Source organism: Diorhabda carinulata, chromosome 2, assembly GCF_026250575.1.
Source record: "Diorhabda carinulata isolate Delta chromosome 2, icDioCari1.1, whole genome shotgun sequence".
NCBI classification, from domain to species: Eukaryota; Metazoa; Arthropoda; class Insecta; order Coleoptera; family Chrysomelidae; genus Diorhabda; species Diorhabda carinulata.
Genome location: NC_079461.1, coordinates 7,210,967 through 7,238,496, shown reverse-complemented (window position 1 = coordinate 7,238,496; position 27,530 = coordinate 7,210,967). Strand labels below are relative to the sequence as shown.

Sequence of the window (27,530 nt, the reverse complement as noted above, 5' to 3'; positions counted from 1 at the left end):
AAACTAAAAATATTTTTTATTACAAATTATTGCAATAATCTATTGAAATTCACACTGTATATATTTATATATATTTTCATTCCAATTATTAATCTATACTTTAATGTAAAAAATTATTTATTTAGTTATTTTTCGCCTCGCCCTGGTAATTTGTTTGAACAGGATGCGTCCAAATTCGTTACTCGGCTCATTATTTATAGCCAAGGTGGAAGTCATCCATAAGATATTTTAAACTCTCCATTTTCACCAGGCATGCATCACAAACGATAGTACACATTTCGTATACGGCACGAGTGCCACCGAGTACTGTGCCATCTGGTTATTTATAATTCCAGCGAGACCAAAATAAACAGATCCTTAATTATTGTTATATTTATAGGATAAGTCACCTGGTATAATATAGTTTGCACAAAATTATGAACCTCAATTGAGGCTACGAACTAAAATTAATTACATCCATATAGAATATTCAGAAAGTAATTGAATCTGTCAAATATGCAATTGAATGAAACGCCCTATATTTGATTCAATTGTCTAACGTTCATAATTAGGTCAACTTTAAATGAGGTTTCACGTCGCTACTTTTGCGATAATAGAATTTATTTACCCCAATTATAAGTGTTAGATTTGTGTGTGTACTTAGTTACAAAAAATTATTAAACTAAAGAGGGTGTCGCTTAAATAATGTCAGTTTCCAATATTCACTTTATTAAATAATCATACAAAACAAACACAAAACTAGTAAGTTATTTGAGACATCGGTAAAACCATTCTTAGGACAACATATCCTTTGGATTAAAATTGTGGCCCACGCAAGAATTTCGCCATGGATCTGTATAAATAGTAATCTGGCGGTGCAAGGTCTGGACTAAATGCTGGATAAGGCACTACCACGTTCTTCGATGCACATCTTTCACAGTATGCGGTTCAGCATTGTCTTGTTGTTAGAGAATTCGTTTTCGGGCAACTGAACCTGAATATTTATCCAATAAAACCTCCATATACTGCGGCCAATGGCCGCGCAAGACCTAAACTTAATGTGGGCAAGGTACATTTAGCGAGGCCCTCTGATGGTGCAAGAAGGAGGGAATATAAAACACTTGAAATTAAAGTTTTTTATTCATTAAGAAAAAAACTTAATTTTTACTTATACTTCTTTGGAACATTAAACAAAAATAAAAAAAAATAGAAATAATTAAAGAAACAGAAATTTTCCACTTTTGATTTCACTGAACTCCTTAATGATTGGTTCGTAATTTATCTTAGATCCTATATCTGCTTCAGTAGATAAAACTTCCAAAACTGAAAGTCTTTCTTAACCAATAGTATTTCTTAAATAATGTTTAATTAGTTTTAATTTTCAAAAGCTCCTTTCAGTGGAAGCAGAACTTCAGGTATTGTTAACAAAATTCTAATGACAATGTTAATATTTGGGTAAAGTTCTTTCAAATCGTTCTCTATGATATATGGGAGAAGATGTTTCACGTCTAATGGAGTTGGGTAAATTTGGGATCATATTTTGTAACTTGTCATACAACTAATAAGGTTGAAAGTCACTGCTTTCACCTACTTGCAGGACTGTGTGTAAATCCTGACAGTTTTTCAGTATTTCCTCTTTTAGAATTTTTTTTAACTTGTTCAAGTTATAGAGAAAACCAAAATTTTCAAAATGTTGATTTAAAGACATAAATCTCGATTCCATGTTACTTATCACAGATTCAATCATGGTGTTAAAAAACTCTGTTCATGAATTTTACCTCAATTTGGATGACCACCCACTGTTTTCACGAGATATGGACCGCAGCTACATTTTCCTGTTTTTGTATCCTTAATGTTCCACATGCAGGAGGAGGTAAACGCGTATTTCGAGAATATATACGGATTAAGTGTATAGACTTGAAAGGAATCTCATTTGACAAATAAAAATGATTATGGAAAAAATGATTTGTTACGTTGGAAACTTTTCAGACAACCCAAGAAATGAGTTTTTAAGGATCTGTTCAGTGATTGCAAGAACTGTGTTGTAGGACTCCAAAATGATAAATAGACTAACAAAAATGTTTGTGTACAAGTATTTTTTTGATTCAAAACAAGCCGATGCAAAACTTTTAAATGTTTGTATATAAACACCGCAAATTTCGATCAATCCAATCCTAACCACTTTATTATATTTAGTAATCGATTTTATCACGGCAGTAATGCGATATTTTGTACCAGTAAAAAGATAAATCATACAGACGAATTAATTTTGGTACGTGTTTATTTGCTTAGTCATGATTGGGGAGATTGCAGATCGCCAGTCAAATTAGTACCCGAATGTTGTATACCACATTTTAATAAGAACCTTGAATTCAAGGTAATGAACTTGGAAGCCGACTACTATACAACAAATAAAGCTAAGCATCGCTACAAACATTCTCATAATCTTTCTAGCGAACGCTCTAGTCGATGCTTATCAAAAACTATTCAGTACGAAGATCTGTAATGTCCTTCTTTGTTTATGAACTAACTATTCACAAGCACTTATACACTTCACTTTCACTAATATTTAATTTATACGAACACTTAATATCTAATTTATTCTTAATACCCCGTTCAGTACTCTTACCAGTGTCCTGATGTATTCACGGCGCCATCAAAATGTTGATTGCTGGACAAACTTAACCTAACCATTTTTTCTAATTAAGCGTCTGAAGGTACCAATAACCAGGACCAAAAATCTATTTAGACGTTAGTCGCGGTACTATTCACACACGAATAAATATATCAAAAACAATAGCTTACGGCTAGGTTAGGTCTTGGCATTTTGATCATTTAATGGGATATATTAGATTATACATTTTTTCCGGTGGAGGAAATGATTTACATACAGAGTGTTCATCACTTTCTTTACCAACTGAAACGTCCATTTCTTTTTCCGAATACCAACCTTGCAAAGTTTAACACCTCGAGTTGGGTTATCTCTTTCTCCCTTCGGGATCGTTTCTTTTTTTTTTCTCGCTTAAATAGCTGCCCGGTCTAGGTCAGTCTTGGTGGTACGCAGAACTTCTTGAATATATTGAAAAATCAGATTCCAGTACTTCTATTGTCTTAACATCTTCACAACGATGGTGTCTGCTGACAATTTGCCATTGTGCGACTTCAATTCCTCTCTTATGCAGAACAACATCATGCACAATTTTGTTTGAGTTACAATGTTGCAACCTAGTCCCCAGGTATCCCGATTGATATTCCCACATAACATTTTCCAGAAAGAAATCTTGCTTTGAAGATGCCGTCGTCACCACTCACGCCATATTATTTCAATCTAGCATTTGACTCTGGTCGGTTTGTCGCACACTGCGCAATGCGACCCAAACATTTGTCCCATATTAGAACATGTTTCTACAAATATCTCATTTTGTGAAAAATTGGCATTTAGACCCTTTGTTACATCTACTTTCCATTCTTCTCAATATTATATATTCGTATCTCGCTCTACTACGTTATTATTAAGTTGGAATTTCTGGAACCGTTGGTAATATTCATACTAAACACACTATTTACCCTACCAGTACACTAACACTAACAATTACACTGTCTGACGCTGAAGACGATAACTTGGTTATCGAAACGCGCGCTAGACAGTGTAATTGTTAGTGTTGGTCAGTGTGTTTAGTACATTATTATTAACATAGAATTAAATTCGCAGTTATTCGAGAATTATCCTTAGAGATGAATCAATATCAACCCGATTTAATATAAAAATACCCATCACAATTATTTAAAACTACATAAATTTATGTTGGCTATAATAAGTTCTTCGGTTTAGCATATGTATCAGAATTAACTAAGAATGACGACTACAGCAAAATGCACGGGAGCAATTTAAGAGCACGCAGATCCATTTAGATTAAATGACCATTTGCAAAAAAATAAAGTGTAGAATGTAAGTTGATTGCATATTTTATTCGTTTCAGTTCAGTAAACTGTCTTCTTGTTGTCAGGCCATTATCGCTTGTTGAGAAATACGACGTGAAAATGCCTTTTGATTTCCAATAACAACATTCCTTCGTGTATTTAAACATGTCTTCTGCCAATTTATATATTTTTTAATTATCTTTATGAATTCGTTATTAGATATTAAACAGTGAGTTGTTGAAATTCCGAAATATGATTATAATTTTAAAATGGATATAACGAGTCAACACAAAATTTGACTTTGAAGCGTGGGATTTCAGGATTTTAGGTCGTAATTACACGACAGAAGGCATTCGTTCAAGTCAATTAAAGATATACAGATGAACGTCAAATCCAACGAGTCAATCGACAATTATTGGTCCTCGTCTGCACTGTTATTTAACCTATATTCGGACACAGAAGTTTTTTAAATGAAAAATAAGTTCGGGATCAAAACCAACGGTGAACTAATTAACACCATGCGCTATACCGATGATACCACTATTTCGTGCGATGTTCTCCTGGGTCTCCAAAATCTCAGAAATTCTGTTAAAGCAGCGTGGCAGGAAATGGAACTGAATATAAAGTTGCGGTATTCAGCCGCCAGCCATATCTCAACGCATCACTACAGATAAATGGACGTTTAGAGGGGCTCCAATTTCAAATACCTAAGATGCTATATCACTAAGTAACTGGACCTAAATGAGGAAATTAGATGCAGTATTTAATCAGATCGTGAAACTTTCCAGAAGATGATATTAAGGTTTTGTGACGATAGTTTGAACTAAAAACTAAGATCAGACCGTAATAATCATTAAATATTTGGTCTGTGATGTGGAACGGAGTACCATGTAGAAGCATTTGAAATGTGATCATATAGACGAATGCTGAGAATATCATGGGTGGCTGTGATAGAAAATGAACCAGTCTAAAACTGGACAAAAGGAGTTCGTGATTTTTGTTAACAACTAAATGCCGAAAATTTTTATTTCTCGGTCATATTCTCAGATAAAATCGTTAACAGATTCTTTAACTTATAATGCGGGGCAAAATAGAGAACGTCAGGGGCATAGGAAGGAAAAAAATCTCCTGGTTGGGGAACATCCGGGAATGGACTGGCATACACAGCAGAGAACAACAGTTTAAAATAAAGATAAAGACCGAAATGGGTTGAAAAGTCAAAGAGGTTTAAAAAGTAAAAAGTTTATGAAAAGAAAAGTTGCCCAGAGTAGGGAAAATAAGCAGGGGACCTGACAAAATATAATTAGGGAATAATTAGACAAAGAAAAATATATATGCGACATAGATAAGTTTGGTTCCGTTGTTTTAATTTTTAATTGAAGGTGCAATCATTTAAATCAATGTGTTCATTATTTTTATGGAGTTTTACTATCAAAATAACTCAAAAAAAAGTGTAAAATAAATTAAAATTACACACTTCCTTTTTTTGTTCACAGCCTGCCAGTTATACTCGCGATACTACAAATACGCATAATTAATAAGACGTACTGAGTGAACGATTGAACGAGATGGAAATTTATGTAATACGACAGCTTTCAAGCTTTTTGTACAGCTGTCAACGAATAAACGACATTCCGCCACTAACACAGGATATCCCTATTTCTTTAAAAAGACCTTTTGTGTCATTATAGTGAAAAACGTTGAGAATGTTTCACGCTTAGTCCGCTGATCCGTGATATTAACATCATCGAACAAATTCCACTGTTTTAAGTGAGAGCCTGAAAGCTCTTCATTATTTTTTGGCATTTGAGATGAAGGCACTCTTTTAATTTCAAATTCATGAAATATTTGGTAATGAATCTTAATAATATATTAGTGAGTTAAACATCTCGAATTAAAAAGCCATGATTTCTATACAAACTCTCATCTCTTTGTTTACATCCTTTAAGGTTAACACCAAAAGTGATCCTAACATAAAAATTGACAAAACCTTATACAATTTCCTTCCTTTATTTAAACCCCTTAAACGTGAAAAATCCAAAAATCATTTCTTAGTCTTCTCTGCTGCCCACCGTCCGTCGTACTTCCATTGGCTTAGCAGAAGTGACCGGGTCTTTTTTTTCGGGATAGTACCTTGAACTTGACTCCTTTTTTCTTCACCTCTGGCATTTGCGTTTGGTGTGAGTTTTTGCAGCCTCTATAGGGGATAAATTATTAACCAACTCATTACCACTACGACAAACGACTTTGGAAAATTCACTTGGTAAAGAGATCCCTGCACCTTTCCAATACTCGAATAAGTGGTTCCCCATTCTTATTTGTACCTTTATTTCTATGTTTCTCAACTGCTGGTTGTGGATGCTCAGTCTTGGATGCCTGGTGTGGTCCATTAGCTTCCTCATTTTAAGGCTCTGGTGACTGATGACAATAGATGTATACAGCGGGATAAGGATAAGGATAGCCCTGATGAGGTGGAGCTTGGTCTGTAGTTCCAGCTTAGTTCAACAAGTCCTGCTAGTCGTACTCTCTTCCTCGTCTTGTTCACTAGATGTGATCTTTCATGCTATTTCTTGGTCCTAGAAGACTCTTGGGTAATCCATTAATTCCTTCTAACGCGATTATCACGTTGACTTCAAATATTTTTGTTGATCAAAATTGTGTCCAGATATTGCGGATTCACGTAAAAAAGAATTAACGATGAAGCATGGTGAAGAAGAGAATGAAATATTTCGTCTCTATGCTATAATATTTGTATAAATATATCTTGATATCTCTGTATTATTTGCTTTATAATACGCTTTTAAATAATTTCGTATTATTCTGCTTACCTGTTCCATTTTTTTTCTATTCCATATACAATTGATAGAAAAGTATTAATATAAAAAAATTAACATAAGAGGAAGGTGTTCTCTACCTGTATTTTATCCTGTTCGACCTCGTAAACTTCAGGCTTGTTCAGATAAAACTAGTCACGCATTCACTATCCGAAATCTGAATAAAATAACCATTTGAGGTGATGAATAAAATAGTCACTAGGCGGATTAGCTTTTACTACGATCCTTTTTTAATATTAGTTAGGTAGACAGGTACCAGTGAAGTACATTTTTAATAAGCGGCATCATATAAACACGACAAAAAAATGTGGAAATTGTTGAGAGAGATAAAACAGTTGGTCACATTAATGTGTTTGATAAGTTTTAACAAAAATACGATTCTCGATGTATCATGGAGAATTCACTAACCAAAAGTTTATTTGAAATACGTCTATTGATAGCAATAAAAACTACAAACTCCTGTCTATACTAATAAGATGGATTATAACGATTCTAAAAATCAGAATATACAAAAAACTAATTGGGAACGACTAAATGCTGAGTTCGTGAAATTGAACCAAGAAAGGACAGAGTGTACATGATGAGGCTAAGGAGTTGGTAAAAGAAATCAAAAGAGTGATGGATCTATCAATACTTACGAAAACTGGCGACAAGAAGGTCAAAAATTATGCATGGAAAAATGAGCTGCAAAAATGCCATGCAACAGACTACCATAAATCAGAGAAACAACTGGAATAAACCCGAATTAATAGGGTTACCGGAAGGGTAAATCAACCGAAGATACCATAAATATAACAATGCAGAGAATTCATGAGGTACTTGTATAACTAGTACCTAAAAAAAAGGTGGGGGGAAACTAACCGCTTAATCTTTAAAACCGAAATAATTCAAGATACCTAAGGTCAGGGCAACTAAATTGAATGGACATTGCTTATCTTAGGAATCATACCAGACTCCAAACTTTCATGGAAAAGTAATGTGGAAGAAAAAATGAGAAAAGGAATCAATGCTTTCTACGACTGCAGGAAGATGTTTGTTGAAAAACGGGAACTACAACTAAAGGTAATATAAATATATCATAATAAATGGCATTACTATCGTGGAAATCTATGGAAAAAGAAACAAATAAAAAAAAATTCAGGAAGTGCGGAGGATAGCAGTACAAGAATCACCGGAGCCATTAGAAAAACTTCACAAGCTGTACTAGAAGCCTTTTTTATATGGTTTCTGGAATTCAATTTTCGTTGAAACACAGTGAATATAAAATAAAATGAAAGGTAAACTAAATATTGTAATTTATTTCTGAAATACATGTATATTTATTAAACAATATAATCTTTCATTGCGGTTTTATTTTAGTACCAAACGAGTTTGAGGTTTATTTATAGTGTTTTGTGGTTTCCCATTCAGTTTCATTCTCCAACTATAACTATTTATCTATTTCATTATTCAATTACGAATTTCTGAAGTAGAATTGGTCTTTATATTAGAGGCATCTCGTGAAGAGAAAACGATATATGATATATGAATACACTTCTATTCCAGTCAATGAAAGACACACACTCCAATGAGACGTTCGACAAAGATGTGTCTTCGTCTACACTGTTATTTAACCGGTATTCGGACAAAGAAGCTTATTATGAAAAAGAATTCGGGATGAAAACCAACGTTGACCTCATTAACACCATGAGCTATAACGATGATACTTTGTGCTATAATCTCCTGGGTCTGCAAAATCTTATAAATTCTGTTAGTGCAGCGTGGCAGGAAATGGAACTGAATATAAATTTTTGGTATTCAGCCATATCTCAACGCATCACTACAGATAAATGGACAGAACGTTATGAGGATCTAGATTGCTTCTGTAACGATGGTCTGAGCTTAAAACTAAGCCAAATAATGAATAAATGTTATATTTGGTCTGTGATGTGGTTCGGAGTTGAAGCCTGGACACTGGAAGCCGTCACAATCAACCATATAAAAGTATGTGGTTACACATACCAAGCAAGGAAATGATCGAGTCTTAAACAGAGCAAATGAAGAGCGTGATTTTTGTCAACGTGAAGAGGAATCCAATATGGTAAATTTGTTAAGATTGGGGTGTAAATTGATTGGCGAGATTGATACATGAGATATTCCTCAATCTTACACCTATCTTTTCATAATAGCTTATATATGCGTTGTGTCTTCTATAGAAATTCTTACACTGATGTTTGGACTCTCTGGATCTAACTTAATAAACTATGTTCAGTTTTTCTCGTAATCAAATAGTTGCATTTAAATAAATGTTTTGGTTGTTTCTTATGACCGAAAAACATATATGTTTTGAGATGCAACGAAACTAGAGGAGTTAAAGCTTGCAACACAACATTTAATAGTCACATCTAGGTCTTCTGTTACTCTCAGAAACATTGAGATCGTATGATCGAAGGGGATCCAAGTTGCACCTATCAATCGATTATTTTAATTCTTGATGTTGGACCCACAAAATTAAATAATGGCGGACATCATATTCTTTCTTAAATAGTAACAGGTGAAGAAACATACATACCATTTTATGATATTTTCATCCGCAAAGGCAAAGGCCAAAAAAGTTATGTACGTAGTTTTCTTTCGCACTACATTATTAGTGAAAGCAATTAAGCTTAAAGATCACCATACAGTTGTAGCTAATTAGTACACCACAAATTGATTACCTGCAATTCTTGAGTCAGTCAATATTTGCGGGTTAATGTGACATTGCGTTAATGCATCGCCACACACTGCACAGCAGATAGTTGCATTTTTGTATGAGATTAATGTAAGGGTCTTCATCCACCCTATTCGCCTGATTTGGTCATGTGTAATATCTAGTTATTTTTTAATATAAAGAGACATAATCTTGGTTGACATTCAACGTCGGATGATGAGATAGAGGAACCAATTAATTAATTTTTCTGTTCCAACTGATAACTACTTTCAAGCTCTCAAGTTGTGGGTATCAAAGTGGATTAATGATTAAATTGAATTTATATTAGACGCAAAGATGCTAATACGACAGAAGAAACATTTGTGCCCGACTAATATTGCCTTAAAGCAGTTTGCTCAAATTACAACGTTGCCAGTCGGTCCAAAAAGATCTGTATTGACTTTTATATAGGATTTATTAATGAAATATTCCAATCAAATTTCAGTTAATCATCTAGTTAGTGTATGTACGCCCATGGTTGATACCTTTAGTGGTACCTTCTGTTAGTATATTTCATGCCCTTAACCATTTCAAAAGAATTTGCTGAGCTGGTGTTGGGATTATTTATTTACCTGTGTGTAGCAAATGATTGAGTTTTTTTTGGGTTGATTTATAACCACAACAAAGAGTCTAAAAAAGAACATCGGTAGATTGTAATCACGGTTTAATATGAACGGAATGCATACCGAGTGAACAACATTGGTTTCAATTTGATCTAGTATATCTTAACCTGAGAATTAGTTTGGATTTATGTCTGTGGAGATGGTATGTCACTTTTATATTGAATAATAATCGTTCGTCGAAGATTTTAAGAGGGATGACACATAAAAAACAAGTTTTTATACTCATAATGTACGAGGACAATTCATATACTAACCGCTGTTTGGATTTATGTCGATGAAGATGGTGTATGTCATTTTTATATTGAATAAACATCGTGGGTCGATGATTTTAACAGGGTTGACAATTAAAAAATAAGTTTTTATACTGATTATGTACGAGGACAATTCATAAACTAACCGCTATTTGGATTTATGTCGGTGAAGATGGTATGTCATCTCTTTGACATCGTTCGTTGGAGAGTTTATGAGGGTTGATACATGCAAAAAACAAGGTGTCGCTTTTAGCGCCTCAATCTGTGAATGATGGTGTCATAGATTCACCATGAAAAATCTCGAGAAATATGAGGTCAAGATGCCAAAAAAATGTTAACAGTGGATTTCAATCGTGGTGTACCGTATACTGGCCAAACATGATTATTGAGGATGTAGGATTAAAATCATTTTAGAACAGGCCTTCCAGAAATGCTTCTAGTTATAGATTCAACGTCAAGATTTGCCACTTTGAAGGATATTAATTTAAATTTAATGTAATCAATTTATTTTTTAAAAATAGGGTAAATAGGGTAAAATATTTAATAATAGCTCGTAAATCAATTAATTTCGTTTTTATTTGAAACGGAATGTTCTATTCGACATTTTTGTCATCCTATAAAGGTATTATGATATTATTTAATTAATTATACAAATTTTACTTCTGTAATAAAAATCATTTATATTATCCTTTTTCCAAATAAGGTTTTAAATGTAAAATAACTTCGATAGCTCAATAGTTCGTGAACGCGGCTTATAATCTTTAGTTTTAGATCGAATCTTGTTAGGGACGAGGATAAAAAAGACAATTTTTCTTCAAAAAATTTTTTACTCTAAAATTATTCCCAGTCATAATTAATTTTTAAAAAATACACTTAACAATAAAAAAAAAGAAATTTTGGTGTGGATCTTGGTACAATTGGCATTAAAAATGATTTAAATAATACATGCTTAAAATGACGAAGTAGAAAAAGTGTATCGTGAATATAAGTACAAAAATGTGGAAGGAACATTGGTATTACAGGTAATATTACCTAATAATTAGCATATGAATTCGCTATTGAGTAAAGTTTAAATTAATTGAATGGACACTAATGTACAATGTGAATGGGTTTAGATTATTGAATAATGATCTTGGTCTCAAAATGTTCCATTTTACGGCGGATTTATAAAAAAAAATTAGTAGAAATAGCTGGAATGAAAATTTCTCATAGTTTTACTGTTTTAAATCGTAAAAAAACGGTTTTGCAAAATAATCCTTTACAAAAAATTATGGTAATTATACACTTTCGCGGTCACCTGGTTTTTTGGTTAGGTTAGGTTAGGTTAGGTTAGGTTGGCTCTAGAAAATCGAAAAATGGATGGATTTTAATGATCTTGGTCTCAAAATGTTCCATTTTACGGCGGATTTATAAAAAAAATACGAAAATTAAAAAAAATAAATATTTTTTACAGTTTCATGACTTTAAATGCAAAAAAAATGACTTTCTACATATAATCCTTCGTATATTTCGTATATTTTTTTTTCGCAATTTACATAAAAAAATGAATATTTTGAAAAAAAAAAGTTTTTCTACTATTTAAGGTTTAAAACTATTAAAAACCGCAAATTCAGCCACTACCCCCGTGTTTTTCATAAATTCGTCGTAAAATGGAACATTTTGAGACCAAAATTATAAAATTTATCTATTTTTCGATTTTTAATGGTCCAAAAACTATTAACATTGAAGAATATAGTACGAAACTATTCACGAAAATTGATTGTTTTTCATCGATTTCATTTTAAGCTATAAAAACTGAAAAAATCATTCTTTTTTGATTTTTTTTTAAATTGTTTATTAATTTATGTAGAATACAAAAAAAAATATAAGAACTTTATCTGATAATGAGATAATTTTTTGTAAAGGATTATTTTGCAAAACCGTTTTTTTTACGATTTAAAACAGTAAAACTATGAGAAATTTTCATTCCAGCTATTTCTACTAATTTTTTTTATAAATCCGCCGTAAAATGGAACATTTTGAGACCAAGATCATTAAAATCCATCCATTTTTCGATTTTCTAGAGCCAAAAAATCAGGTGAAGTGTATAATTACCCAATTTTTAATTGTACGTTTGTATTTTTCACGCAGAATTTCAACTGTATTCAATCGGATTTTTTAGCTAATTACGTATTAGAAAGTAATAGTTTCTATATTACCAACCCTTTTTTAAATTTCTACATCTATATGTTCCCAACATACTATTTCTTTTACCTCAGCATCAATTGTACCAAAAATTTAATACTTCATGATCTGGTAAAAATGGTGTAGAAAGCAAGCAAGGAAAAGACATTAGAGAAATTAAAAAAAAAATCTGTATTCTATCGACGTGAAATTCAAGATATCACCCATATTTATTCCTAATTATACTCAACATGTAAATCACTATGTTCCCTATAAATTTTTATCCAATATGTACCACGCCTCACTTTAAAATTGAAAATATTTCCATCCGAACATGGTGTTCAATTTAAAGAAACAAAACATCTTTATTCCCTTTGTCTCGTACTGTTAACAAAAGACTACCAACCTTTTGTTTTGATTCCGACAACTACTATTCATAATTCAGAATAACCGATAGAAATTTCGTAACGGTCGTCCGTATATAGACATTCAGGGAGAGAGTGAGGTCATGGGAAGCATGGTCATGTCGGTCCGCAAGTCTTTCTATTGTATATGCGTGATACCCGCACATAATCTACTTAATGCAAACTGGTATTTTTGTTTTATCTTTTTAAAATACACGCATACCAAGAGCGGTAAAGAACGTGTAAAAAGCTGTAAGAATTCCACACATAAAATATTTTTATGAGACATTATTTCATAAAAATATGTTTCTCTTCAAACAGAAAAACTTATTAACTGTTTTATGAATATTATTAGCAACACGTACGAAAAATTTCAGGTGTTCATTGGGCTGTTAACAACAGTTTTGTTATTTTTTCTCCTCGGTTTCCTATTTTGGACCACTTAATTCGTACTGGTCAGAAATGGACATAATAGTACAGGCAAATTAGGCGATTTTGAGGTGAACCATTGAATTAAATTGGGCAATTTTGATCTTCTAGTTTCTAGGAGGTTTTGTGATACTGAATACACCTTGCAACTCTTAACAAAATTGCGGGCGTGGGTTTTCGAAATTTTGGGACTTGGAACTCAAAAAAGTTTTGAAACGTGAATAACTCGAAAACTATGAAGAAATCAAAAGAAACTGCCTTAACAGAAAATAACCTAACCTCAAAATGTACACCTTAACTGGGTATATTATGCAATTAAAAATATTTTAAATCGCGAATAACTCGAAAACTATGAGGAATTCGAAAAAAAATTACTTCAGTAAAAAATGTACAGCACAAAATTCTCTACAGATTGGTCGCCAAGCATTTTTTCCTAACCTCAAAATATTCACCGTAAAATAGGCTCATGTACTCAAAAATATTTTGAATGGCGAATAACTTGAAAACTATGCGGACAAAAAATGTTAAGCACATCATTCTGTACAAAAACATTTCAATTTTTTCCTAACCTCAATATTTCCATTATAAAATGGGTTGGAACGCTCAAAAATATTTTGAATCCCGAATCACACTCGAAAACTACGTAGAATACGAAAGAAAATGCCGGAACCAAAACTGTAGGGCACAAAATGAATACCCACATTTTTGTGAAAGAAAAACTATTAAGAAGTCTGTGACTATTGAAATAATAATCAACCGATAACTAAGATAGTGTTCTTGATCGCGTTTTTTAAAAGTTAGTTCATTTGAAACCAAGAAGTAGTTCATGTGTGAATCTTTCATTGGATTTGCTTGTTTATACGTCGAGTGATGGAATATATCCATCCATCCAATATACCTCTCCATCTCGCAAGTTTGTCGAAAATTTCCTAATTCGAAAATGATGCTAGCTTACCTGAGTAGAAAATAAAGATCTTAACCATCATGACGCATTTTGATTTTTTTAAAACGAAGTAGTTTTCCAAGAGTTAGAGCAGTTTCTATGTGCGCCTGGACCTTAAATTGACTTGAATTCGCACTGTCGGGAATAGCGAGCGCATGCTCCGGCTTTCGGCGCAGAAATAGTGACTCCAACGAAAAAATGAGTTTTCTAGTTATTCGCGTTCAAAAATTTACTAGGCTTATTCAGTAACCGAAAATTTCTGAAAATCTGGAAAATCAGAAACCTAACCAATTTAATTTCGGGCTTAATCCTATTTTACCTGTACTATAAGAGAAGCAATAGAAAAAATGGTACATAAAATACGGTCTAAATAAGTTATCTAAAACATTTGAAAGGTATTTTATATCCAAATCATGAGTAAATGCATGCATTTAGTTCTGAATAAAAGCGATTTAGGATCAATCAACTAGTTACACATATTGATAAGTGATGAGGTTGATGTGGTGAAAAGCTTTCCAAACAACCCTCGTAGTGTAGAATAACTAACAAGTAACATTAAAAATAAATTTTATCCACGCTTCGCGCCAATTCCGATCAATCACAAAAATCAAAAGTTCGGAAAAAACATGCGAAGGTGTGCTAACAAGTTTTCTGGTATTTAATCCCAACCGAAACGGAATGCATAAGATATATACGATTATTTCGACGTTCTCGTGCTATAATATAAAAAAAATCTGATTACGTTTCGTTAATTATGAATTTCAGTGGAAGGTTTCAAATTCCAGAACCGGTTCGAAGAGTCGATGACCGTCAAAGTTAACTCAGTTCCGAATAAATAATTTCACCGGGACCGAGAAAAAGAAAAGGGAATGGCAGTTACTGATTAATCGAAATAATTTTTATTCCAGTCCGGTAATTGTTTAATTTTGAAAACGATATTAAGCTGCTGAAAACATTAATCTTAATGACCATTAAAAATCGCATTTTATTAAATTATTGATATATGGGGTGTTTCTAAATTCATGCGACAAAATTCAGGAGATGATTGCTCGTACGAAATTAAGATGGGTCTTTCCTATAACAAAATTTCTTCAGCTTACCCGAGATATCACCCTTAAAATGTGATGACTAAAATTGTGTTTATCAATGTTGTTTATGTATAACAAGCTTTCAAGATATCCCCAAAAAAATAAATTTATTCTATTTAATTCAGGAAAATGTGGTGGCTATACAAATGGACCTCCTCAACCAATCTACCTATCTATCTATTAGGAAAAATGTTATTAAGATGATTTTTTACATAATTTAGGTAGTGGGAAAGGGCGCCACAAAATCGATGTTGAATTTTTTTTTTTTTGAATTGTACCGTGAGGATTTTCATCTGCCCGTAAATTTAAATTAATTAATTAATAAAACCGTCTCCTGTAAAACAAGCTTCATCAGCTTCATTTTCCGACAAATGTGTCATCAACTATTTGTTTATCTAGAAACCAACCAAGTATTTTGAATAAATGATTACAATTTATGATAGTTTTCTTCAGAATGTCTCTTTATGGAGAACGGTTTCCTTGGCATATACAATGGTCTAAAGATCTACATATCTCTGGAACTATAATTTCATCGAGTTAAGTAAAGATTACGCTTTTGTTAAAAAATTGATTAGAAAGTTCATTTATGCTATCTTTAGATTGTACATGTCCCTGGGAAAGTTACGGATTGCTAACATTGGACATGAGCCGCCCCCGGCCTTCAGTTAGTAGTGTGGAATTACTCATTATGAGAGTTTTTTGTCACAGCATTATTTTCACGTCATCTACTCACTCACTCACGAATTTTTTGCATCAAGTCCCGGAATATCTTGTATAACATTGACAAAGGTATTTCTGCTTGAAAGACATTATTCTGTGGCAGAATTCTACAATCTACAATGGAGCGGCATAATTCAATCTAGTATGAAATAAGATCTTACATGTATTATAATTATTATTGAGCCAAATTGTTATTTTAAATATCTAACACAAAATTATATCGTTTTGTTCACAAAATTGTAAAATACTCTTATGTCAACGAATCTTTTCTCTCCCTCTCTCTCTCTCTCTATCTCTTGCTCGCTCTATTCGTTATTTTTAAATAATGAAAATTCGTGTTTGGAATTTTCCAAAATATTCTTAGTGAAATTAATACGTTTTTACATCTTCCTTCTTCAATTTCATACGTCAGGCATAGATATTATTTTTCCTCAAGAGCTAAGTTATCGAAAACAGTCTAATAGTGTAAGCGGAAGAGATCTTTTCTTTGGTTTTGTCCATCTTACTCTATTCCACATACCCATCTGATTTTCTGGTTGAACAAGATACATAGATCCTATTTTCTCTTTTGTTTTACGTGTTGCTCTTTGTACTATTACAAATACAGACGAATAATATTTCTCGTGTACTTCGATGAACGTTTACGAAAAAATCCTAGATAACAAACTGAGACCAAACGTAGAAAATACACTAAATGAAGCACAAAGTGGATACCGCAAAGGTAGTGTACAAGATAACGTATTTACCATTAAACAAATTATAGATAAAACTGGCCGACGAGATATTGACTCATTTTTTGCATTTATTGATAAAGGAAAAAGCTTTCGACAGAGTACCGAGGGCAAAAATATGGGAAAGAAGAAAAATAGATGTCGACTTACGAAATGCAACCATGAGCTTATATAAAAGAAATGTGAACCATGTTATTAGTAAAAACCTAATTACTGAGGCTTTCCTAACCACAGAAGAAGTAAGACAAGATGGGGTAGCCAATTCTAAGAAAATGTTCGTTGGATACAATCTCGTTACTTTCCAATGCGTTCTGGAATGAACTCCAGTGAATTTATTGAATCAGCTACTGGACAATACAGAAAACACTAGATATGAAGGTGGACAGGGAAAAATCAGTAACTGGTATCATCTCAGAGGTGAACACGTTGTGTTCTCCCAGAACTCCATAGTATTTTGCCTGGAAGTCTAGAGACATACTGAAAGGAGTGGTATATAATAGAGCATTCTCAGTTCTACAGCGAAGAACAGAGACACCACAGATCCTTTGGGTCGCAGTGTATATAATACTTATATTTATTTATTATGTTCGGATTACGAATCTAACCGAGAATCAAACCTAGTGTATAGGTTTTCATACAGCATGTCTAATTGCTGAGCTTCCACATTGCTTTGACCATCTGCAACCGCAATTATGAATGTGGATGTTCTTGCGCTGTTGTAGTTTGCGTACTTAGTGACCAATTAGTAACAAAGATTTTTATCGTTATGGTGACAAGTTGCAACGTCTTATTTTTTGTCTCCCATTGCGGGATTTTTTTAGTTGCATTTCCAATGTTACCATCGCAATTGCAGAAAAAAAATACGCACTCATGTACGTTTCATCATAAAAAAATGGTTTCTTTGGTACTAACATTCATTATTCAATAGAAATATTGAAAACCCTACCTTATTATTTTATTTCTGCGCCCGTATAAAAGATTTCAAGATCCGCATCCTCATTTGCGAAATTAAGCTTTCACAAATTCGCATTCGTATCCAAAGATCTCCTAATAAGTCCAAGATTTACTCAATTACTTAAGTGGAGAGTGGAATCAGTGATTTAATAATAGTAAATAAAAAAAGGGTATAGGTTTAATAAACTCAAAGTTAGGAAGCAGAACCAGCACAAGATTACTGCTAATCCATAATCTCTTACAAATTCTACCATAGGTATATAAACTAATATAATTCTTATCTAAAAAAAATTAAAAGATAAAAGATTAAGACTTTTCATTATCTTGACTCTCTAGTATGAAAATACCGTGTCATCTTTATGTTGAAATTCTAGAAGCGACCGACCTTAGTTGTACCACATAATATAATTTTTCAACTTCAAAACCGTTTATCTTACCGCGAATTCTGTCACAAAAATTTCGTTTCAAAGTACATTTCAATGTCTATTTGTCATTCGCAAACATCCTGTATTTAGAAAGTAAAATATCTTTTAGAGCTCATTTCACAGCAATATTTTTTGCAGCAATTCGCAGAAACATTAACTGGCGCAATTATATTTTTCCAATTTGCATCCAGTTTAATCAACTGAGTTGTAATAAAAAAGTAAATATATATTATCTTGTAGTCAAGCTCAATGGGTATTGGAGATACATCTAAAAGGTGTGGCATTCGTTGAACAAGACCATTTCTTGCCCCTCATATTTCACCTTCACGTACAGAACCGGATTATACTCAATTCAAAAAAGAAAAATGTATAATTTTATATTGTAACTGGTGATTTATTTAGTTGAAAAAATTGCTATGATCTACGAGGATTGTCCCAGAAGTACATGGCCCTACAAAGAAAACACAAAAATTTTGGGAAAAAATATTTATTTTTCAACGTAATCTCCTTTTAGCTCCGTACACTTTTTCCTCAAAATAGCCATTTACTGCCGACATCACCTCTTCATTGTTGGAAAATCTTTGACCTTCCAGCCATTTGTTTTCAAGTCTGGCAAACAGAAAATAATCCGAAGGAGTTGAATCTGGCGAATTTTGGCCCTTGCCATAGCGGATATATGTGCTGGTGCATTGTTTTGATGAAACAACACTTTCTACTTGGCGAAATGCGGTCGTTTTTTCTTAATTCTTTCAATCAAATGTTGCAATAAGTTCGCATAATACTCGCCGTTGATAGTATTTACTTTTTCAAGATAGTTAATGAACATTATCCCAGACATTATGACCTTGCCTACAGATGGAACGGTTTTTGCCTTCTTTGGAGCCGATTGTCCCTTTTCAGTTCATTGTTTTGATTGTTCTTTTACTTCGGATGTGAAGTCATGGACCCACGTTTCATCCATGGTTATTAAACGGTGCAAAAATTCGTCTCTATTTCTGTAAAAATCTTCACCATGCTGTTTTAGTTCTATTGTGAGCTGCACCCATCTTGCGCACAGCTTTTTCATGACCAAATTTTCAGTTAATATGCGATGTAACGCACTTTTTGAAATGCCTACTATGACTGTTTGCTCGTACACCATCAGTCGACGATCATCCTGTACCGATTTGTGGATTTTCTTCAACATTTCTGGAGTGGTCACCTCATTTGGTCGAACACTGCTTGATGAGGCTGAAACCATTTTGCATATTTAATTTCTGAGGACTGACTCTAAATCTAAGAGATTCCAGGAGAATCTTCAGCTTCCTCCTCTATCCAGTATCAAGTTTTCGGACCCTGAGAAACTGTAGTGCCTTGCATTCAGCAGATATATGGCTGAATATTCCCGCTTCTAACCGGCAAACTCTGAGGTTTCTGTTCAGGCGACAATTAGAGCGTTTGTTAAAACTCTGATTGCCGTCAGTCTCCTCTGGGTATATTTTTCTAGTAGTAATATCATCGCTTGTCTTAGCTCTAATATACATTTTTTTCTATTCTTTTCGATTATTTCTTCCAATTTTGTTTTCGCAAAAGAGCTCTAGTTCCCAGAAGATTATTTAAGCTCATTTCCTTCACTAGTTTATCAGCTATTCATTTTACTCTTGCTCCAGTGACCTCACAATAGGGTAACTAAGTTATTACAGTCTAATATGCCTAAGCAAAACTTCAATGAACAGCAAAATGATGAAACAGGACGGAACGAGGAAGACAGCTTGAAGAAGAAGACAACGTGGAAGTTGAGGAAGTAATAAGTAATATGATGAGTAGTAAATGTGCCGATAGGATTGGGATTCCAATAGAGGTTATAAACTATGGTTTTGAACTCTTGAGAGAGCGACTATATAATTTGATGAAACACAGGGAGATGTGACAGACTGCGTGAGTTATAGGCTCCACTGTGCGGATTTCAAGCAAGCGTATGATTCAAAAGTAAGAAAACCTTTGTTCCAGACACTAGCCACGGAGAATCTAAAAAAATTTGCTGAAGAAGATACTGTATAACACCAAGAATGAAGTAGATGTCGAAGAAAGCCTATCGTAATTTGGAATAAATGGACATCTATAGACTTAGCATAAATGAACAAAATACCATGGAAATGGGAAGGGATCTAAATAACTTCAACCAATAGAAAGTGACGATAGAGCATAACGGGAAGTCCAGGAGTTTAAATACCTGAGAGGGACATTGACAACGTGGTTTGTATTAAAATCAGGAACAAAAGACTAGCGAGAGGTAACTAAACGTTTCAAGCCCTAGAATGACTATTAAAATCAAAAGATATTTCAATGACCGTCAAGTTTCTCATTTACTAGACCGTTATAGAACCAACGGTACTATATGGAAATGAGATTCACGAACAAAAAAGAAGAAAACAAAATAACCTAATATAGAATATGCATTCAGAGCAAAGACTTCATTGGATGAGGTATAAAGCCAGAACGGACAGAGACAGTTGGATGAAAAGATCTTTGTTAAGGGAAAGATTTAGAAATAATGGGAATAGAGAACTGGCGTAAAGCAGCAATGAACAACAATAAATGGAGAAAAGCAGTAGAATGACTCCAAGTCTTTTACCTATGAGGCCTGTTAAGGGTTTCCTTCACTAGTTTATCAGATATATCTTTTCCTTTTACTCCAGTGTGCCCACAATGAGGTAAATTTTGTCTAGTATGCTTAAGCAATCCCAAACAATTTTGGAGCTGATTATGGAAGGGATCCCAATGGTGCCTTGCTTTCTATATATTTTTCATTGATGTCAAACTGGACTCAATTTCTAATAGCACAAATTTCCACATGAAAGTGAAAGTATCGGACGATAATTCTGGTTCCTCTTGTAGCAACCTTTACATTCTATCCACGATTCTCTTTTATAATCCACTTTTTTTCTATTCACTTTTTTCTCAGTCTTCTTCATAAGATAGTACTATTTTATGCCACAGCTTTTCTTGTAATTATGTCCATTTGCATTTTAAAACAAAGCTCATAGCATTTTGCTGTTTCATCACTCATCTTTTTACTTCCATTTTTATCACACTATGTTTTCCTGTGCATTTTCCTTAGATATTTTATATAAATTCTATTCATTAAGAGATTTTTTTGTTGAGTACAACACTTCCAAAAAATACGAAAAATACGAACTTCCAACTGGGCAAAAGAATATATATCCGTCAATAAAAATATCCAATTATTTTTAATGGGAGGCTATATTAGTTATTATGACTTGTGGCAGCCGAAGTAACACAATAAATTCAATTAAATTAGTTCTTTTCTATAATAAAAATGCTGAGTTAGTTTTTTGTATTAGTGAGAAGATTCTTCTTTATTAGTTTTAGAAAAAGGATTGAGATTCTAAAAAAATGTGGAAAAAATATTAATCATTATAAAGATTACGGTTTTTACTTACGAGAATTTACTACTTGTTTAAAAAACTCGGCATTTATTCAGATTAACGCCATTAATAACCAGCGGGAATTCTTCACTGCATGAGTTTATAAAAAGCGATTCATTAATGGGTTTTTTTTCTTTTGGAATTTGGAATATTTGCTTCTATATAAGAATGCAGTCGATGTAAGTTGTTAAATGAGGTTTTAACCAATATCCACCGACGTTATTATGTTGAGTATGATTTACAAGATGTGAAAAGTTATAAATAAATGAGCTATTGTTAACAATAGATATAAAACTAACGAGCAGAACCCTAGAAACAAACTTATCGTCTTTCATTTTTCGTTTTTTAATCTTTAATCTATTTGGATCTCTTCATAGCAGTCTAATAAAAAACACGGTAACTCCGCACTTAATTCTGTTACGAACACGTCTCCCCCTGGAACCGGCCCTGCCTGTTTAGTGGAATTCTAAAATTCGGCAGACGCGTTTGATGTTTGTTTTTTATATACATTTTTTATTATAGCAGGCGGTTTATTCACATTGTTTCTTTTGATGAATTTATAGGAAGGTCTATTTATTTATTTGCTTTGTTTCTTAATTTTTCTAGTTCTTCTGAGAAATATTTTGAGATATTTGAGTTTATGTAGCGCAGTTTAGATCAGTTTATGAAAAATAGTCGTACTGAACAGACCGAAATAGAAAGTAAGCGATGAATTTAAATGAATTATTTAAGTTGGTTAAGTGATAGTGATAATTGAATTATAAATTAGTTAAGTGTAGTGTAAGGTATTTAAAAAAATTAAAAATGCGGAAGACAGTGTCTATTAATTCACCCCACGTATAGAAATAGTGAAAATAATTACGAAAAAAAATTACAATAAGCAAGTGTCGAGTTATACATCGGGGACAGCTGTAATGAAGCCACTCGGATTAAATCTTTTCTTGCCGATGAAAATTGTGAAGGGTTTGCTCGAGGCAAGAAAACCACGCACATACACAAATACACGCACATATTAAAACGGCTAGACCAAGACCAAGTCTAAGAAGAAGCCAACAGGCAACTCTTAGCTAACTCTTAAAAGGTAAAACTCCCCGGAATCTCCTATAAAACTCAGGTAAGAAGGAAACCGACGTGAACAAGGATGAGGGCCTGTCGGAATGACAGGGGGTGTCGCATCCATCCGCGAATTGATCCGTGGGTGGATGCTTAGAGGGACGGGTATGTGTGTGTCTGCAGCCTAATACTCGTGCTGCAGCTAGCGCTGTTATTTGGTCCTCACTTTCAATTATCATCCACAAATAATATGTTGGGGAGAGGTATGAAGAATAATCTGTGTATATGAAAAAGTGTCCGTCGAAAGATGTTGAACAAGGGTGGCGCAACATTGGCATCAGGGTAAATTTTAAAGAAAGAGCCAAATATCATTTACCCCCTGGACAACTTTTTATACTTTTCTTTAAGTTGTTGAAATTTTCCATAATTAACTATTATATTTATTAACTCGGCATCTCATTCATCATTCAATTCATCTACAACTGTTCCATTCATATCACATATTTCTCTACACCAGCGCCATTCTGGAAGGTTTTTGAACAACACTAAATGTTGAAAAATATTTGATGTAGTACAAAACATTAATATTGATATACTTTATAGTATAGTGAACTCATTTCAGTCTAATCCAAAGAATCTTTTACATGCTAATCTGTTGATGCTGGGAAGGATAATGGTAGAAATTTCTGAAATTATTATATTGTTATCGGTATTTAATAAGTGTGAAGAATTTCAAATAAATTCGACGTTTTGAAGGGCCGAAAAATCGAGTCCAAAATATAAAACCCACATGTGATTTAACGAGACGTATGAGGAAACTATTTCATTACTTATTCATATTGTTTTTGTTACAGAAATATCGAGCGCTTTAAAAAGCAACGTTGCCAATTCGGGTAAGTTACCAATTATTTCTTCTATTCGGTTTTTGTACTAAATACACTGTTTACTACACCAACACTCACAATCACCTTGTCAGTAAACCAGTTAACTGCAGTCTATGAAAACGATAACGTCATACAGTATAATTGTGAGTGTTGGTGTAGTGGTAATAGTGTAAACAGTGTGTTCAGTATGAATGTCACCAACGTTTCCAGAAGTTCCAACTTAATTCAGTACGGGAACAAACATTTTTTTATCGTAAACCACACACCATGTTTTCCGATTTTCGGTAGACCCTCTCCTTAGTTAACATTGCAATTTTGAAAATTCATCTGTATGTCGACTGATATATAACTGTAGTAAGATATAATAGAACAAAAATTCAGTTTGAGACATTTTCCACGAGCAGAGATGTACTTCAGAACATTTTTGGACTCATACAAACTACAACAAGGGTACAGCCTGTAGAAAACGAATTACACTTCGCAATTCACAATTGGCGGAAGCATTAATAATGGCGGACATGTTTACGTGGCTGTTGCACAATGCCGACTGACGCCTGAATGTCAACAATGGCGCAGTGTGTAGTATGAGAGCTTCGCAGTCGCCTATAGCGCATGTCGGCAGAAAATAATTGGGTCATAATATTGGTCGATCCTAATAATTTAAAAACAACTTCATACTGCACAAATTCACAAAAACTCTATTATAAAATATTGTTATTCAGTTCAAATCGTTTTAAAAATTTAGACAGTTCGGAAAGTCACTCAACTTAAGCAGTTAGCACATTGTGCCGGACTGAATGCAGTGAACTTCTCCAGTGAAATCACGGCACACTGTTTTAGATCGTCGGTATAATAATATAGGAAAGAAAGAGCGCGCAGAATTTGAGAACGTATATCCCGAATATACTGCAACTAGATTTATCAAGATATTACAAGGTGATTTCGAAGTATTCCAACAATATTTTGGAGAAATTATAGAAAATTTCATATTAGTTTATATTATTATTATTTAATTTATGTAATTATCGTGTTTTTAGTTCTGCGACGATAATGTACTTGCCGCCACTGTGTTATAAGTTTAGTGAAATTCTTATAGTTCTCCTGGATTACCAAGATTTAGTCGGAGGGTTGAATAATAATTATTACGTTATTTGGTACACCTTGTAACATTCTTATCGGGATTCTCCCACATTTTTCTTTGCGACATGATCGAATACATGTAGAACCTACGACCCGGAGTGGCCGTTCGTTCGTGTCTTGTCGAGCACTGGCTAAACATGGTCGCTTTTTTTATTTTCTTTGTTTAAATAACATTTCAATTCAATAGAGTCCGGTATCCGCTCGTAAGGCTTTCTTCTCAGAAATTCTTTTTCGTTTTACCGCACTTGTATCTCATTGTTTTTTTTTACCATGCCGTTTGACATTTTTAACTTAATTTAACCAGACTGAGTTCCTTTTTTCGGCAAGTCGATTTCGGGAGAACACTTTTTGTTGCAGTTTAATGTTGATACATCTTAATTATCGAACCAGTAGTGCATAGTTTTTTTATACGGTTGGAGTTGACCGGTACAAGAGGGTGTTTACGTCAAATAAGAGACCAAATTGTGTTCATTTTTATGTGGCGAATTATTACTTCCACCAAATATTCTCGGTTTTAGTTCGGATTAGAGCGACTTTGTCCATTTTACCTGTTAATTATTTCAAATATTACCAAATAAAAATGAACTATTTATCATTTTCTCATTTGAACACGTCCAGTTTATTTATTTATTAAATTCGCCTCAAAGTAAAATTAATCCTGATATACAGGGTGATAAAGTGCAGTTCCTCCTTTGTCCTTTGACATATTAATTTTGAAAATTTCTGAGATTATGGCCATTATTAGTCTACACAATTGTTTCAATCATATAGGGTATTTTAGAATGCTGTACCATATCAAAGTTACATTTTTTTGAATAAGACATCCTAAAGAGAGTTCGTTAGAATTTGTGTGCATCCATTATGTATTTGTCGTTTTATTTCGGGAGTGTTACACATAATCCATGTTTCATCACCTGTCACAATGAATTTCAAAAAATCTTCTACATCAATATCCATAATAGAGACAGCTCTAGGATGAACACCTTGGCCGGAACAGGCCTTGCGGTTGTCAGTCAACATCATCGATTTACTAAAGGTTATGGACCAGCCGATTTTAAATCGACGCCAACGCAGTGCATTAACAACATAAGACGAGACTTGATCTGGATCCAGCGAGTGCAAACTTTTCTGTAGTGCAATCATTAAGTAACGATAAAGTACCGGGCCAAAAATGATCTAATTTATGAATTTGTCCAAAAGAACGCATTATATTGTTTTACCTGCTTGTTTTTTGAAAACTTTTGAAAACAAAAAGTCACGAAAACTCCAAGTCATCTTAATGATTGCATGTAATATACTATATTAAGATTAACAATCATTATACCTCAATTAGATTGTACTCACTGATTAACTATACAGAGGCATAATTCAAATGTGTTAAGAATAGGCATTCATTGTAAAAAATTATTAATTTTATTATATTTTATGGGATGTTTGAATTGTTTCTTCGTGGACATGATAAAAGCGATATTTCCGATAATTTCTTGAAGCTGTAAATTTTTCGGCCGAATTAAATCCAACTCTAATGAGTCCCGAAGTAAAACTCAATTACTTGAGGAATGGTTGAGATACTGGAAGTGTTAAATCTGAATATTTTTAAAAATGGAAGAAGATATTAAAAGGAAAGAATAAGATTATAGTAGAGACCTCGGTAAAGACGTAAATTAATGTTTATTGAATCACATTTTTATATGTGGCAACTGTCCAAGACGACAAAACTTCTATAGCTCTTTGGAAACATTCAGATTACCTAAAAATTGTTACCATGACCTGCCACTGTATCATTTCTAAAACAAACATATCCTACATCATCTTATCTCACATTACTGCTTGGCTAATAATGAATCTTTGCTTTCTATATTTACGGACACACACTATAGTTTTCTAAATGCGACCAATCATATTCGAATGTTTAAGTACTCTAGTACTGTTTACCGTCTCACACTTTTTAGTCTCGTAGCTCGTTTATTTCTTATTACATTTTTATTTCTTCGTCGCAGCCAGTTTGTTTCGAATAAAGAAAGGAACAATATAAAAAGCACACTTCTATTCACGTCTGGCATCTGCTAATTTCATAAATAGTTTTACGACAATAGCTATTACTGGTATTCCTTTGGAAATTCTTGCACGCAATTATATTTGAAAAGCAACGAGCTAGAATAAATATTCTGTGTTTTAAAACTTTTAAATTTTTTCTCAGATAAATAGATGTATTTCATACATTTTGTAGAAAATTAGAGAGAGAATAAATGATGATCGTTAGTGGAAAAAAATTAGTTGATTTCGTAATAAATAATAAAAAAGTGTATTGATATACAGATATCAATCAATGTGAAATCGAAAATCTGATCATTATAGTTAAAAATATTACGAAATAAAGGAGGTATGATGAAAAATATGAGTTGATTTCCTTTAAAACAGGAATCAAATCATTTGCTCCATGAACTGTCAAGATTGGTGTCATAACGTCAAACGGTGAACTGAAAAGTTCGTAGGCTAGCATGGAAAAAATCTTTTTTTATTATAGAATTCAATTTTATTATTCAATAAAGTTTCCCTCGAGGGTGATACAAAGATTATAACGTTTATACAATTTCTTGATATCGCTTTTATAATTCTTCTCACGCTCATAAACAAGCGCCCATTTATACAAAACGAATTTCTCGATAATTCAGTTCTAGAATGTAAACATATAAAAATGACTTTCTAGAAATTGATTCTAGAAAACGGCCATAACTATCCGTGAATAAGTCATAAAAACTAAATCAAAAGTTTAATTATTGGGAATTTGTACCTGGCGTGCCTACCAAATTTTCAATTGTATTGAATGAT

General features: G+C 33.1%; 2 protein-coding genes across 14 annotated transcripts in view; one reads left to right on the top strand and one right to left on the bottom strand.

Annotated features, from left to right (window-relative positions):
- The window catches only part of LOC130890745 (interference hedgehog-like), a 116,901-nt gene that overhangs the window by 52,462 nt on the left and 36,909 nt on the right, over window positions 1–27,530 (top strand). For all 13 annotated transcript variants that reach the window (XM_057795035.1, XM_057795024.1, XM_057795022.1 and 10 more), the window contains one exon: window positions 23,529–23,567. The gene's annotated coding sequence lies outside the window, so the exon portion shown is untranslated. The remainder of the gene's footprint in view (window positions 1–23,528; window positions 23,568–27,530) is intronic.
- The window catches only part of LOC130890759 (60S ribosomal protein L44), a 315,570-nt gene that overhangs the window by 260,571 nt on the left and 27,469 nt on the right, over window positions 1–27,530 (bottom strand). The window lies entirely within an intron of this gene.